The 15,081-nt window shown below is 43.5% G+C and overlaps 1 protein-coding gene across 2 annotated transcripts in view; it reads left to right on the forward strand.

The window, feature by feature from the left end:
• Window positions 1-15,081, forward strand: part of AMOTL1 (angiomotin like 1) — a 103,607-nt gene that overhangs the window by 65,447 nt on the left and 23,079 nt on the right. The gene's annotated exons all lie outside the window — the stretch shown is intronic.

Here is a 15,081-nt window from a genome sequence, read left to right on the forward strand (position 1 = left end):
GCTCACAAACTAAAGACAATTTGAACAACAAAAAGTCCTGTGTTCAGACTCTGGCCTTCCATTGTATAATGGTGGTATTCTGATGCTTGGGTCCCTCAACACAGCTCTACATTTTCAAGGCTGGGAAACAATTGGTTAAACTTTCTAATTTCCAGTACTATTTGTTGAGGTTAAGCTCCTTTGTTTTTCCCAGATTTACTCATGATTGCATTCCAGTTTGAGTCTCAGCTTCATTTTTTAAATTCTATTTTGGCAAATGGACACTAATACAGTCTTGGGCTTTTGCATCAGATTCCTTTGCAGTCTTGCAGTTAGGTGAATTGGCCCATGCTCCAGACTCACACACAAAGCTATATATATCAGCGTCTTGAATTATTCACTTTCCTAACAAGTTATTTCTTCTCATGGGTGCCGTAGATTTACCATTTCATCTGAGCTTTCATTTGAAAACTGAGTCATCTGTACTATTTGCACTAAGGATTTTTTTTTTTTTTTTTTTGCCGTACACGGGCCTCTCACTGCCGTGGCCTCCCCCGTTGCGGAGCACAGGCTCCAGACGCGCAGGCCCAGCGGCCATGGCTCACGGGCCCAGCCACTCTGTGGCATGTGGGATCCTCCCGGACCGGGGCACGAATCCGTGTCCCCTGCATTGGCAGGTGGACCCTCAACCACTGCACCACCAGGGAAGCCCTGCACTTAGGATTTTGACACCTTAATTTTGGGTGATCGTGTGCTTAAGTAGAGTAAGTGTCTTTGTGGCAGTTATGTCAGTGATGTCACTTTGCTGATACTCTGCCTTCTTGTCAGGGGATATTATTTTGTCACTTAGTTTGGGTCAAAATGGAAACGTCAGTGAGTTTCATCTGATGGGCATTTGCTGTAACCTCCCAGCCTAGGCTGTGCTAACGGACTAATCGGTTTTGGTGTCATGTGAGTTCAGAAATGTTCCCAAAGATTTTAACCTTCTGGCTCAAAGCTAAAACATCAATAATGTAGGCAAAGAGGACCTTCCAGCTTTATAGGGAATGATTTGTTCTGTGCAAACATACGCTGCTGTGTTCCAGAGGCATAAACAAGAGAGTCCAGGGGCATTTTTCAAGTGCTGAAATGTTCCTTAGTGTTGACATGTGATGTAACTGCATCTTGGCAGGACATTTGAAGCAGGTTTGCTAGCAGTGATATCTAACCAATTTTTCAGTACCTGGTCTTTTCAGGACATGTTGTGCCTTCCTCACAGCTTTATAATTATTTGCATTAGCTTTTCGTCTCCTGGTGTAGCCAAGAGATGGACTTGAGATGTTATTTCAAATTTACGATAGGTTTTTTTCTTAGTGAGTTGGAAGAACTCTTTGTATATGAAGGAAATTAGCATGTCCCCTGCCAAATATAGTGCAGATATTTTCCCCAGTTGTTTGTTTATCTTTGAATATAGTGTTCTTTATCTTACAGAAGATTTTTCAAGTGACTGTATTTATGCCTTCTAGGTTTTATGTCATACTTAGAAATGCTTTTTCCAATCCAAAATTATAAACATAGTCACCTATGTTTTCTTCAAGTATGTTTATGATTTCATTGTTTGCAAGCCTTATATTTTAGAAGCTAATTAGGGAGGCACAGAAGAGAAATTCATGAAGAACTAACCTGTAGGCAAGGAGACTAGTTAACAGGTATTTTAGTATCTGGGCAAGAGAGGTAGAGGTCCTGAACTAAGACAGAAGTAGTAGTGGAGGGTAGGAGACAGATAAACAAGTGACAAATTAGTAGGACTTGGTGACCAACTGAATAATGACACTGAGAGAGAGAGAAAAGAGTGTGACTAGAGCCACTAGATGTATGGTCATCCTTTACCAATAAAAAGCAGGAGGAGGAGGAGGAGGAATTGGGATTAAGTAACCAGTGAAGTGTTTTTTTTGTTTGTTTGTTTGTTTGTTTTGCGGTACGCGGGCCTCTCACTGTTGTGGCCTCTCCCATTGTGGAGCACAGGCTCCGGACACGCAGGCCCAGCGGCCATGGCTCACGGGCCCAGCCGCTCCGCGGCATGTGGGATCCTCCCGGATGCGGCACGAACCCGTGTCCCCTGCATCAGCAGGCGGACTCTCAACCACTGAGCCACCAGGGAAGCCCCCAGTGAAGGTTTGAGCATGTTGAGTCATCTCATGCCCATAGCTAAGTGAGCAGGTGTAATAACAAAGGTGCAGACGTACCCTGGAGGCTGGTGATGGGTGGTGCTCTCTGTTAGGCTTTCCTTTTAGCACGTGGGCACAGAATGGCAGGCACAAATTACTATCTCTCTTAGCAATTATTAATGTGTTCAGTTATCTATATAGTTTTTTAGAAGCTCTATTGTAAGAGTACTTTTCAGTGCCTAGTAATCATAATTATAAACATTGGGCACTCGAGAGGAGCCATCCTTTTCAAATGAGTCTTTTGAGATTCTGATGCTTGGCTAGGAGAAAGGCAAGTCTGACTGCATAGCAAATAGTAGTGACTCCTCTGGATCATGCCTACCAGGAGCTAAGACTACGGTGGGAAGCCCCTGACAACCACCTTGGCCAGTGAAAAGTTAGAAGGAAAGGGAATAATAACATGTTTGACCTTTTTGCTTGGTGTTCAGTTTGAAGCTCGGAGTCCAGGTCCAAGAACGCCCAAGGCACTCTTGCAGCATGAGCGGTTGGGAGGACTTCTGTAAACTCTCAGCTAACAGAAGGGGAACATCATTCCTGGCATGATTTCTAAATTTCCCTGCTGCCCAGAGTAGTTTTTCTTTAAAGAAACAAAATTCTGCTCTTTAGTTGGAGCCTGATGAAGGCCTGGAAGGACTGCCTTGGTCATTACCACTTAGCTCTACAAGATGAAATGAACATTCAACAGGGCGATAATTGTGCTCCTCTCGGACATGAGATTTGTCTGTATTAAAAATCTTGCTGAGGGCTTCCTTGGTGGCGCAGTGGTTGAGAGTCCGCCTGCCGATGCAGGGGACATGGGTTCGTGCCCCGGTCCGGGAAGATCCCACATGCTGCAGAGCAGCTGGGCCCGTGAGCCATGGCCGCTGAGCCTGCACGTCCAGAGCCTGTGCTCCGCAACGGGAGAGGCCACAACAGTGAGAGGCCCGCATACCACCAAAAAAAAAAAAAAAAAAATCTTGCTGAATGAAATGCTTAGAAATTTGATGGCTCTGAGGAGTGTTTTTCCCTATCACCTCATGGTGCTGTGTTTTTCTCTTTGGAGGAATTCAAAAATTTGTGCGTGTGTTTTCTGGTTTTACTTATTTGTTTTTCCAAATATGTTTGTAGCCAAATTGCTCCTTAAAAGCAGGGCATGTAGCCAATTTCCTTTCTGATCTGGCTGAGTGAAACTGGGACTTCTTGGTCCTTTAGCTTTTTTAACTTACTGAGATTCCTAGTTTTCCCATTCACTTATTTGTCACATGTATGCGTGCATGCCTGTGTACACACACACACACACACACACACACCAGACACAGGCCACTGTCCACTAAACGCAGCGCCCCGGGAATGTCTGTCATCCTTCTTAGCTCTGTCTTCTCAATAAGTGAAACGTTTTAACTGTTTCTTTCTGAAAATTGGTAACTGCAGAATTTCCATCACTAGTAGGTCAGAAAGCCAAAAATAAAATATTAGATGTGGGGAAACTAGACTGGCACAGATGATCTTCTTATATTCTTCAGTGGAGGGGGAGCTGATTAGCTCTGTCACACTTGTATTATTCCAGGATGAAACCCAGTCATGTTACAGGATGGCCATCAACTTATCTCCCCACCACCACCCCCTTAGGGTTCTTTAGGCCCCATGGATTCAGCATATTCGGTTAAACTATGTAAGTCAGAAGTCTATGTATGTCAGATTCTGGCTTTTGTTAAATGTCCCTGTCTAAGAAAAAAAGGTTTTTTGGACATTCATTTATTTGTTTAAATTAATAAGTAATGGGTGTAAATCAATCAAGACTAATTCATAGGATTTGATTTCCCTTAGAATCCCCCTGGGTTTAAAAATGAACGAAAAAAAAGTGTGGGACCACTCTATTAAAAATAATAGTAACTTGCCATTTTCAATGTATCTTATAATCGTCATCTTACCCTTGAATTTTATCTTAGGTACTTTGATTTTCTGTCTCTTATAGAGCATAAAAGAGACAAAAATAATTTCCTAAAAGAAAATCCCTCTGGTTTTTGTATTTCCTCTAAGGGCTTGTGTGAAACACAAAGCAGAAACTACAGTGACATAAACATTAATTCTGTTGACCTACATAGAGCATAAGGAGCTTATTCTGAATCCTCATTGGATTTCATTACATCATATTGTGGGTTTCTATCAGGCTTCAGTAGGAAGGAGAGGATAGATGTTGTCACACGTGGATACACTGGGCTTCTTCCTCCTCTGTGGGCCTGCTGGTGCTTGCAGCTCCTGACTCAGTGCGAAGCCCCTACCACAAGCACCTACTCTGCCTACATTCTCTGTGGGCACCATTCCTTTGCAGGGATCTCCTCCACTAGGTGAGAGAACTAGAGGCATTCTTTACCAACATCCATCCCCAACCCTCATTAAAACCCTTTGGATCTTTATGTACCTGGCCCTCAATAAATGTTTATTGAGGGACTGAGTAAAAGTGGGAAATCCCTGTAACAACAGGCTTGAAAGTCTCATCATGGTGCATCAGTATCAAAATGTTCTTTTTAGCTCAATGTCTCCCAGTCATGTTGGGAGCTACCTCTGGTTTTGCTCAGTTATTTCAAGATATTAGGCGAAATTATTAATGAATTACCTTCAGAATAAGAAGCAGCTTAAAAATGCTTGATTTTTTTTTTTTATGCCTTCCACCTTACCCCTTTCCTTCCTTCCTTGGTTTTTCCAATAGGAAGATATCCAGATAAGGGAAATCTTCTACTATGAGGAACAGTAGTATTTTTTCATGAAAATGACTGCTATATACTACAGTATAGTTGACTCTTTACTCTGCTGTGGTTATGTTGGAGATGAGAGCTGGCTATGGTATATGAAAGTTTTTGTAGCAGCCGGCCATATTTTCACACTAACCAATCCATAGATCATGCCAGACACCACAGATCAGCTCCCAGGCAAAGGGGAAGGAATCGTCCACGAAGCCTGCCAAGGTGCATCTCTTAAACCAAGAAAATTTTCTTGCCCTAAATTAATGATTCGCCTTTGAAGGAGATGATCTTTTAGATGACGTCTATATTTAGTAGGACTGTGCGATTCTAAAAAGCAAAGGTTTTGTAAGCATGGGTTAAAACAACTAATCTTGGACCAGTTACCGCATCTTCTGGTTCCTGGGCTCTCACTGACATGTTCAGTGACCTGAAGTTAGATGCTTAATCTCCTTGTACCTACATTTCCTCTAAAGAAATAGAGGAATAAATCTCCCCATTGAGCCAGCAGAGCTCTTCGGGCTAATTGGTGATAGGAAATGCAAAGAAGACTTTATACCATGCATTTATTCTGCAACACTCCTTCCTGCTCCTTTGCATTCTCCCTCCACCTTCTCTGAAAGGACCTGCCAGTTTTCAGGGTGGGGTCAATGGGCCGTGTTCCCAAAGAATGCCTGGGTGGCCCGCCGAGCCTTGCTGGGTTTGGAAGGCAGAGCATATGAGTGCTTAAGCCGCTTGATCAACCTTGACAGGCAGCACCAAGAAACTTCAAACCTCCATGACAACAACCAGCAGCGCACCCAGGCTGCAGGGCATCTGTTTATGTTCCATCAAATCTTCTCCCCAAGTGTGAAAAGTAATGTTCCTCAATTTAGACGGATTTTCCATGCTTGAAACACCAGAGCTGATAGCAGAATGGTCTCTTGGTCATGTGTTGGTACCCAGTGTCTTCGGGTGAACGTGGCTTATGATTTTCCCCTTGTTGGTTTTAAAATTATTTATTTGCTTAACATTCCTGTTTGGGGATTGAAAAATCAAGTATCTCGAACTTCATTACGATCTGTGTTCCTTGCACTCATAGCTGGACGGACGGATGGAGGAAGCACAGACTGAAAAACAGACAAACCCATTTGCATTTCATGTGGCATCAGGGGCCCCTCACTTTCGCTGGCAGTTCAGAGGCAAGAAATCCACGTTCAGGTCTCGGCTCAAATTAAATGGCAGTTATTCAGAGAAGGCTGCCTGAGATAGGATCCGGTCTTCCTTTTATATACTCTGCCAGTACCCTGTTCCCTTTGTAAACACTCACCATACTGTAAATAAGGAATTGTTTGGATGATCATTTTCTCTCTTCCCGTACTAAACTGTCCACACCATGAGGGCATGGACCCTGACTGTCATCCTCACCATCGTAGTCCCAGGTCACTGTGTTTCAGAAGCTGGCACAGTACCTGGTGCTTAGAAGCATTTAATAAACATGTATTGGATGTTGAATGAAATGATGACCATTATCACGTATTCAAAAACAGTTATTGGCTACCTACCATGAATGCGCAGTGTTCTAGGCCATAGGTCAGCAAACTCTTTCCGTAAAGGGCCAGAATGTAAATAATTCTCTGCTTGGGGGCCGTAACTACTCAACTCTGTCCCTGTAGCCCCAAAGCCGCCATAGACGAGCTGTGGACAAGTGTCCTGACTGTGGGCTGGATTTGGCCTGCAGGGCATAGTCTGTGAACCTCTGCTTCAGGCACTGGTCATGGAAGAGGAAGGGAAAGAAGACACCCCAGCAAAAGGAGGATGGAAAATAAAGAACTTCAGAAGTATTTAGGTCTTATTTTGTAAATGTCCTAATTTATAAATCAGGATGTAACTGTTATTTTCTTTCCTGGGAGAGTTTCACAGTCATCTTTTACTTAATTCCTAATCGGGTGAGCGTGATTATTTCACATTAGATAAACTGAGACACATACAAATGCAGTCACAAACCTTAGTTAGCCCAGTGGGGATCCACAATTAGCTAACGATAGAGACAGGGGTGGGCAGGACAGCCCTGTGGTTAGCCACGGCTAGTAACTGCCTGGGTAATGAGGTCTCATGGGTGCCTCTCCCAGCAGGGCCATAAATCCTCCCATAAGCATCCTGCTGTGAGATGATGTCTGCAGATCTTATATATCAGGGTTGCAAAGGACCTGAAAGATCACAAGTCTGGTTACCAGCAATACACATGTCCTCTGAACCAGAGCTCATTAAAAGGCCATCTGATGGCCGTTGTGAGTGACAGAGTTTCTGGAGGCTGTTGACCTGATGGTTCAAAGTTTATCTTCAGGTGGAGTTGCAGGGGTGCTCCCTTGTAATCTAGCCTTCAGGTCCTGGTTCAGGTCATCTAACGTCAGTAACAGCTGCCACCATGAACTGAGCACTTACTGTGAGCTAAGCACTGTGCTAACCTCTGTAGGTACACCGTCTCTGTTCATCCTCCAAGCAGCCCTGTGAGGTAGGTGTTACAGGTATTTAATAGATGAGGAAACTGGGGCACAGGAAGGTTAAGTAACTTGTTCATGGTCATACAGGCAGGTAAGTGGAGAAGACAGGTTTTGAACCCAGGGCATCCTGACTCTGGAGAGCCACTTCCTGTGTACCAGGGAGGTGGGAAGAGGTGGCTGGGTTGGACTCCCCATAATTTTAGAGCTCGCGTAGCATGGCCTCCATGGTTCGTTAAAGAAACTGACCAAGGATGATCAGATGATTTGTCCAAGGCCCCCTAGGTGCTTAATGCAAGACCATGACAAGAACACCTCCTTTTTCTTGTTTTTTCCTTCCCCTTCTCCAAAGGTCATCTCTGTTGGCTCTGGGGGTGATGAAAGATTTCACATTTTTACCCAGAGAAGAATCCAGCCTTAGTAAGCGAACATAAATAATTCTTGTACTAGAAGTCTTACGGCAAATTATTTAGCCCAGTACTGTGACTTAATAATAATGTATTCAAGTCATCTCAAATGAGTTCTAACTACTGGAATGAACATTCTGTGTTTCTGACTTCTAACATCTGTCTTTGAACCAGAGCCAATTATAATAAAAGGCCTTGCTGGATAATCCACTACAGATACAAAAACAAAAAAACTGTTGAGACCAGCATAGAGTTTAGACTCTTAAAAGTTTTCTCAAAATGTCTATGAAATTAAACTCTTTGTTCTCTGGATGATAAGAATAAAAAATTAGCAGAATACAATGAGTAACCCTGTGGTATAGTTTCTTACAATTAGTTTTTGAAATTATTTTTGGTTCATGAATTGGAGGGAGAACATACAGTTGTATCTTAATGGAATCCAAGAACTTTGACAGGACAAAGTGTTTGCTTTAAGTTCAGAAAATTTGGTCTTGGACCATTAAAAATAGGCTTGCATCTGCTACTAATTTTCTTCTTGCCGACAAAGACTGTGGTTTGGTAGAAAGAAGAAGAATAAAAGGATCTGCTCAAAGCAAGTTACAAAAATGACAATGGGAGGGGTCGCAGAAGTTAAGGAAGGGAGAACATATAATTGCAGGTGATGCATTTCTTTCTCCCTGGTCAGTCGTAGATTGAGTCACTTCTGTCCCAGATATAACAATTTCCCCAGCATCAACTTCTATCTTTCAGCCAGGTTTTGTCATTAAGCCATATCTGCCCTTCAAAGGGCCCATTTAGAAAACATCGTTTTATTATACATATTATAATAATGCCTCAATTAAACCAAATATAGGTATATAATATATACCTATATGTACACACAATAAAGTGTACACATTTTAAGTGTACAGTGCCATGAAATGTGACCATGGCCACAGTCCAGACCCAGCACAGGTGCAGCTCTGTCCTCTGCAGTGAGTGGCCTCCCACGCCATCTGTCTGCCTGCCTCACTTTTCACTTCTGTCAGGTCATTGCTCTCTGCATTATATCCAGGCTTCATGGCTGTTTTCTGCAGGGGCAGCCAGATTGTCTGGTAGGGTCTTACTTTGTCATACCTGGAAATAGATGTGTATGTTATTTATCTTTTTGTATTAAGAAAAGAGAGAGCAAAAAAGGACTTCTGTGGAGGTTATAGAAAGTGTAAATTATCAGGTTTAGTTGTTAATTGATTCATGCGTAAGTGTATAGTCAAAATCAAATGCCCTGTGCCTCCTGTATTTATGTGGCATTTTTTAATTCATTGCTTAATTTGTGATTACGCTGTCTGCAGTGACACAGAAGTAGCAGTACATTTTTACTTCAAGTTAAAAAAAAATAAAGTGGAAGATTGAACAGTACATGTGGAAGCTGAGCTGGAGGAATGGGTGTATATTCAGTCAAGTGAGTTTGCAGGCTACATATGTATAAATCTAGGCAGGTAAAAAAATACTTATGATTTATACCTGGGTGTATAAGTGTAGTTTCTAAAATAAAAATGCAATATGAAGAATGAGTAGATTAGAAAAAGTTATATTAAGAGAGCTTTTACTGGTATTCAAATAAATATTTTACCAAATCATACCTGAGATATTTTACGTTTGGTGCTACAAAAAGTAGCACTTTGGGGTATTAAACTCACTTCCTGGATATTAAAGAGCAATAGATAAATTAAGTATGTTAAGACCAAAATTAGATTACTAGAAGATTTTGTGGTTAGGCTTTGTTACTTTCCAGTGATAAGCATCTGAAAAGGATCATTTTTGAATTTTATTTTAAATATCCAGTTAGAATTTGATCTTGTATTGATAGGATCCTCTTATTCAGTGACTGTTGCCTAAACTTGTCATATTTCTTTCTTCACATACAAAACACTTACACTATCTTAGATTCCTAAAGTCCTACAAAGATAGAGGGGTTTAGACACATTATGAAGGAAGCCCAGTAGGAAGGATAAGTCAGACAGACATCAGCCACTGTACCTGGAGTACAAGCAGAACATGGTATAAAGACTCGTGAAAGAATTACTTCCCCCAGCAAAGTGTATGTGTGCAGGTTCTCCAGTACAGGAGAGATCTGTTTTACTGAAGGAATCAGAAAAGCTTCGTGCAGTGTGTAGCCTTTAGGGTGGGCCTGGGAAACTAATTTGCATGTTAGAGTAATTTTGCTGCCATAATACTTTGTAAGGGAAAGTTTCTCTTTTCCTTTTAACTTGGGGCAACAAAGATTGAATAAATCCTTCACACTTCAGGCTTTGCCTCACTTTCTCGTATTGATTCATTTCTCCAAAAAAAAATGTCTTCCCTACATTTTAACAACAGCCATTTCCACAAATCTGTGTTTCTCTTGTAATGTCTGAACCACTGGCTTTCAAACTCAGAGCTCTTGTTTAAAAGGAAGCGTATCTGGAAGCCCAGTATGTAAAACGCGTGAAACCTGAACAGATTTCTGGTTGAGAGAGGGGTGCGTTTGTCAGAAGCCTCCTCCTTCCTACTTGGCCCACTGCATCCCTTTTCTCCTCTCCCCATCCTTCTCTCTCCCAGGGCTCCGCAGAACAGAGTTTGGTTGAACTCTCCTTCTTAATTTTCTTTATTATGCAATTCGTTTTAAAACAGTTCACTCTCAGCCATTTAAAACAAGCCCTGGCTGGAGTGTCCCTGTGTTTGTTAACAGACCTATTTAGTCCTAAGCCCACTCACAACCCTTGTCTCCCGTTGCCTGGAACCATGGCAACTTGCACATGCATACAGGGAAGGCAGAGAGCCCAACACCCTTTTCTGAAATAACGAGCTTCCTTACCTGAGAAACTTTATCAGCAAATTTTTAAAAGATAACAAAAAGCCAAACCAGGGGCGTTATGGGGTCAGCTTTGTATTCTATCGCTTTTTCATTTCTGAATGAATGAGTGTGGCTTTTAAAGGTAGGTCATCTCTTATGTTGTTTTGTATCAAGTAAACCTCATGTGAACAGATCACTCTCACATGAAGTGAACAGTGCTCTGTTTGGATTATATTTTGGGGATCTCTTTCCGGGTTTGTCAGTTTGACACTCAAACCCGGGTGAAGGGGTGAGGGCAGATATAAGAATGAGCTTCCAAGGGTAGCATGTCTTTGAGACAGAATGAACCTAAATAGCTTTGCGGATAGTGAAGTAGTTGGAATACCTTCCTATTGTCTTTCCACTCCCACAACCTCAAAAGAAAGGACTTCCGGGCTTCCCTGGTGGCACAATGGTTGAGAGTCCGCTTGCCAATGCAGGGGACACGGGTTCGTGCCCCGGTCCGGGAAGATCCCACGTGCCACGGAGCCATGGCCGCTGAGCCTGCGCATACAGAGACTGTGCTCCGCAACGGGAGAGGCCACAGCAGTGAGAGGCCCACGTAACGCAAAAAAAAAAAAAAAAAAAAAAAGAAAGGACTTCCAAGAGGATCTGACTTCAGTTACCCCATAAATCATAGCTGACCCTCGGAATAGGCTCCAGCAGCTGCTCAGAATTATAAGATATTGTGCCAGGATATGGAACTCAGGGCCAAAGAATCCTGAGGAAGAAGAAACAGGAGGAAACGTTTTAGGAAGAGATATGTCAAGTAATTATTCAGACATCTTTTCAGAAGAGGGAGTCCATTTTATCAGCATGGTGAAGTGACTAGTTACCAGAGTCAGTGCCATTAGTGTTGGTCAGCCTTGTCCTAAGGCATTACTATCAAGTCCTTTCTTGGTGGAGGTGGGAATAGAGGTGTAAAGAAACAACAGAGAGTGTCTTAGTGATCTTTTGGTTACAAAAAGAAAAATCCAACTGGGCTAGCTTAGGCCCAGATAAAAGGATTTTTTTTTTTTTTTTAAAGAAGTATCATTGTGTGTGAAGGAGGCCCCAGGCAGGGCGTGTAGGCAGGCCTCGCAGGGGCCAGGGACCAGGGGCCGGGGGCCTGGGCTGGCCTGTTTGTGAGAATCAAGGGGCAGATGGTTTGGGGGGCTCAGTGTTTGTCCGTGTGGCTCTGTTTCCCGCTCTCCTTCTCACCGTGGACTCTCATCCATCTCTCCATGTCCATCTGCTTGAGTCTTCACTCTCCACCGTGTGCTTGCTCTGTTTCTCTAGTGCACACGTGGGACGTGCTCACTAGCCTCAGAGCTGGGCTGCCTCTCTGTGTCAGCGTCCCCCTCTCACCCAGGCTCCCCCTCACAGGGTCCCAGGCCAGAGACTGTACGTGACTCTGCTTGGGTCACAGGGCCCTTCAGGTTTGATCCTGTCAAATGGGAGTGGTGGGTAGGGGAGGGTGAGCAGGGTTTTGTGATGCAGACGGGCTGCTCAGAACTTAGCCCTGTGAAGGGAGGAGTATAGTAGACATGCTTCCAAGTGGAGTGCTGTCTGGGCAGCCCCTGTGAAAGCTGTCTACTCCAGGTGAGGACACACTTGCCTCTTTTTTTTTTTTAATTGAAGTATAGTTAATTTACTTTTTTTTTTTTTTTTTTTGCGGTACACGGGCCTCTCACTGTTATGGCCTCTCCTGTTGCGGAGCACAGGCTCCGGACGCGCAGGCTCAGCGGCCATGGCTCATGGGCCCAGCCGCTCTGCGGCATGTGGGATCTTCCCGGACCGGGGCACAAACCCGTGTCCCCTGCATCGGCAGGCGGACTCTCAACCACTGCGCCACCAGGGAAGCCCTAATTTACAATTTTGTGTTAGTTTCAGGTGTACAGCAAGGTGGTTCAGTTTTATATATATATATATGTATGTACGTATACATATATAGTCCTTTAAAGATTCTTTTTTATTATAGGTTATTACAAGATATTGAGTAGAGTTCCCTGTGTTGTACAGTAGGTCCTTGTTGGTTATCTATATATAGTCGTGTGTATCTGTTAATCCCCAACTCCTAATTTACCTCCTTACCATCCCCTTTGGTAACCATAAGTTTGTTTTGTATGTCTGTGAATCTATTTCTGTTTTGTAAATAAGTTCATTTGTATCATTTTTTTACCTTCCACATATAGGTGATATCATGCTATTTGGAGAAAGACCTCTCTTTTGCCTTCCAAGCATTCTAGTAAATTAGTCACCCCTTGGTCAAACTGGTGGCAACCAGACTCCTCAGTCCCTCCAGCTATATTGGGCTTAGGGAAAAACTCATCAAAAACCCATTATATCAGGAAAGGCCTAGAAAATTAATTCCTCCTTCAGAAGGGCCAGGTTACAGCTTTGCACCCCGCCATGAACTCCAGCCATAAGTTGGAGCACTGCATTAAAAACTAGCAGTGCAGCGCACAGTGCCCTGACACCTCCACTGCCAGATCCCACGCCCATGCTCCACCTGTTTCTCAACAGAGGTTACTGGGGTCCACCACCCAATGGTTCAGCTAGCAGTCAAACTTAGTGCTCAGATAGTAATTGCAGAAACTCTTTCACCAGACTGTCCACTTCGAACCTTACACAGAGCTGGCAAAGAAGGGTAAGATGGAAGGGGAACATCTTTGAATTCTGGACCCAATTCTCACTTCCATCCACTTCTGCTCTTTTTCAAGCAAAGAGACTAACCTAGGGGTAGAGGCACAAAAGCAACTACCGTTTGACCTGTTGCAAGTATCATAGCTCATCTTGCTTCAGATTTTTCAGTTGTCAAGTGGAGTTGATATAAGTATTCAGGAAATGAGGTTCTGTTGTAAAACTGAAGGCACAGTGCCTGGGTGTCATGTGTCTTAGCTCTTGCTGTTTATTAAGTATCTGTTACGTGCCAAACCCCATAGTAGGTATTTTACATGTCATCGTTTTAATCCTCATAACAGTCCTGCAAAATAGGTCTTGTTAGTTTCATCTGAGGAGATGGAGTCTGGAGAGGGGAAGTCACGTGTCCAAGGTAAACCAGTATGTGAAGGTGCCAGAATCACACCAGGTTGGCCTGGCTACAAAGCCCATGCCATCGCTGTGGTTTCCAGAATAAACTGTGTGCGAGCAGACATCCTCTGTGTAAATGGGACCGGAGCCATCAGGCTAAACAACGCCCTGCTCCACACAGTTGAGGGTAATTCATATCCACTGAGTAAACAGACCATGCCGGGCAAGAGTTCCCTTGTGTCAACTTGCCTGTTCTAGGAATTCTCAGTATATACATTGGAGCACAGCCAAAAGTTCAGTGTGAGGCTGATCTTTGTTGAGATCCATCCCAAGGGGCTTAGCTAATAAACAGACTGAAAGGACTTCCCTGTGAGGTGGTTTCACTCATGGGACTCACCCTTGGCATCTCCCAAGAGATAACTTTTTCCAGTGGTTCTGACACACCCAGTTCCCATGTCTCCAGGGAGTTAAGGGGCGCAGTGACCCCCACCACATAGGCTCACTGCCTGGACACCACCTCCTCCTCACACCCTGGCCTGAGGTAGGGGTCCTTCCTGTGTTGTCACAGTCCCTGCGCAAGCATCTGTTAGAGCAGCTGGTCACATTGCCTTTGTCTGTGTCCCTGCCTCTCTTCCCACCTGGCTGAGAGCAGAATGCTCCGTCCTACGCACCATGTAGCCCAAGGATTTATCACTATTTTCGACAGCAACAATAACCTTGGCATTATCATAGTTGACATTTACTGGGTACTTACTATATGCACTTTGAAGTGGGTACTGCTGTGATCCTCACCTTAAAGGCAAGAAAACTGAAGCACAAAGACGTTCGTTTACTTCATGTCACAAAACCATAAGTGGTAGAGCTGGATATGAACCTGGGGAGCTTGATTCTAGATCCATGCTTTTATCTAGTACTCTGTGTTGCCTCCATGTAGCAGATGCTTAATTAATTAATATTTGCAAAGGGATACACATGAGGATTTATTGCTGTATTTTGAGATACATGATATGATTTGTGACATACTTAAATTTGTGCCACAATGAGCTGTGTTACAATGGCGCTCTCCCACGCCTCCTGCTTCTGTTATTCTGTGGGTCTTCATCCCCGCATGCTTGCACAGCAGAGGCAGTATAGCGCCGCGCCTGTGAACATGCATTAGAGAGAGGCCGATGCCGGTTCTTGCTCTCCCACTGACGGGCATCACTTCTGTGGACACGTTACTTATCCTTTCTTAATGTCATGTGCCTCCACTGGAAGATGGAAATAATAATAGTGCCTACCTCATAGAGTAAACTTAAAGGAAATAATATAAATGGAGTAATTAAAGGGAATAATAGAAGTCACCATTCGTGGAACACAGTACCCATTCAACAAACATGAGCGGGTTTTGCTATTACCACAATTGTCATGAACATTGTTTTT

Source organism: Mesoplodon bidens, assembly GCF_964165515.1.
Source record: "Mesoplodon bidens genome assembly, chromosome: 7".
Lineage (NCBI taxonomy): Eukaryota > Metazoa > Chordata > Mammalia > Artiodactyla > Ziphiidae > Mesoplodon > Mesoplodon bidens.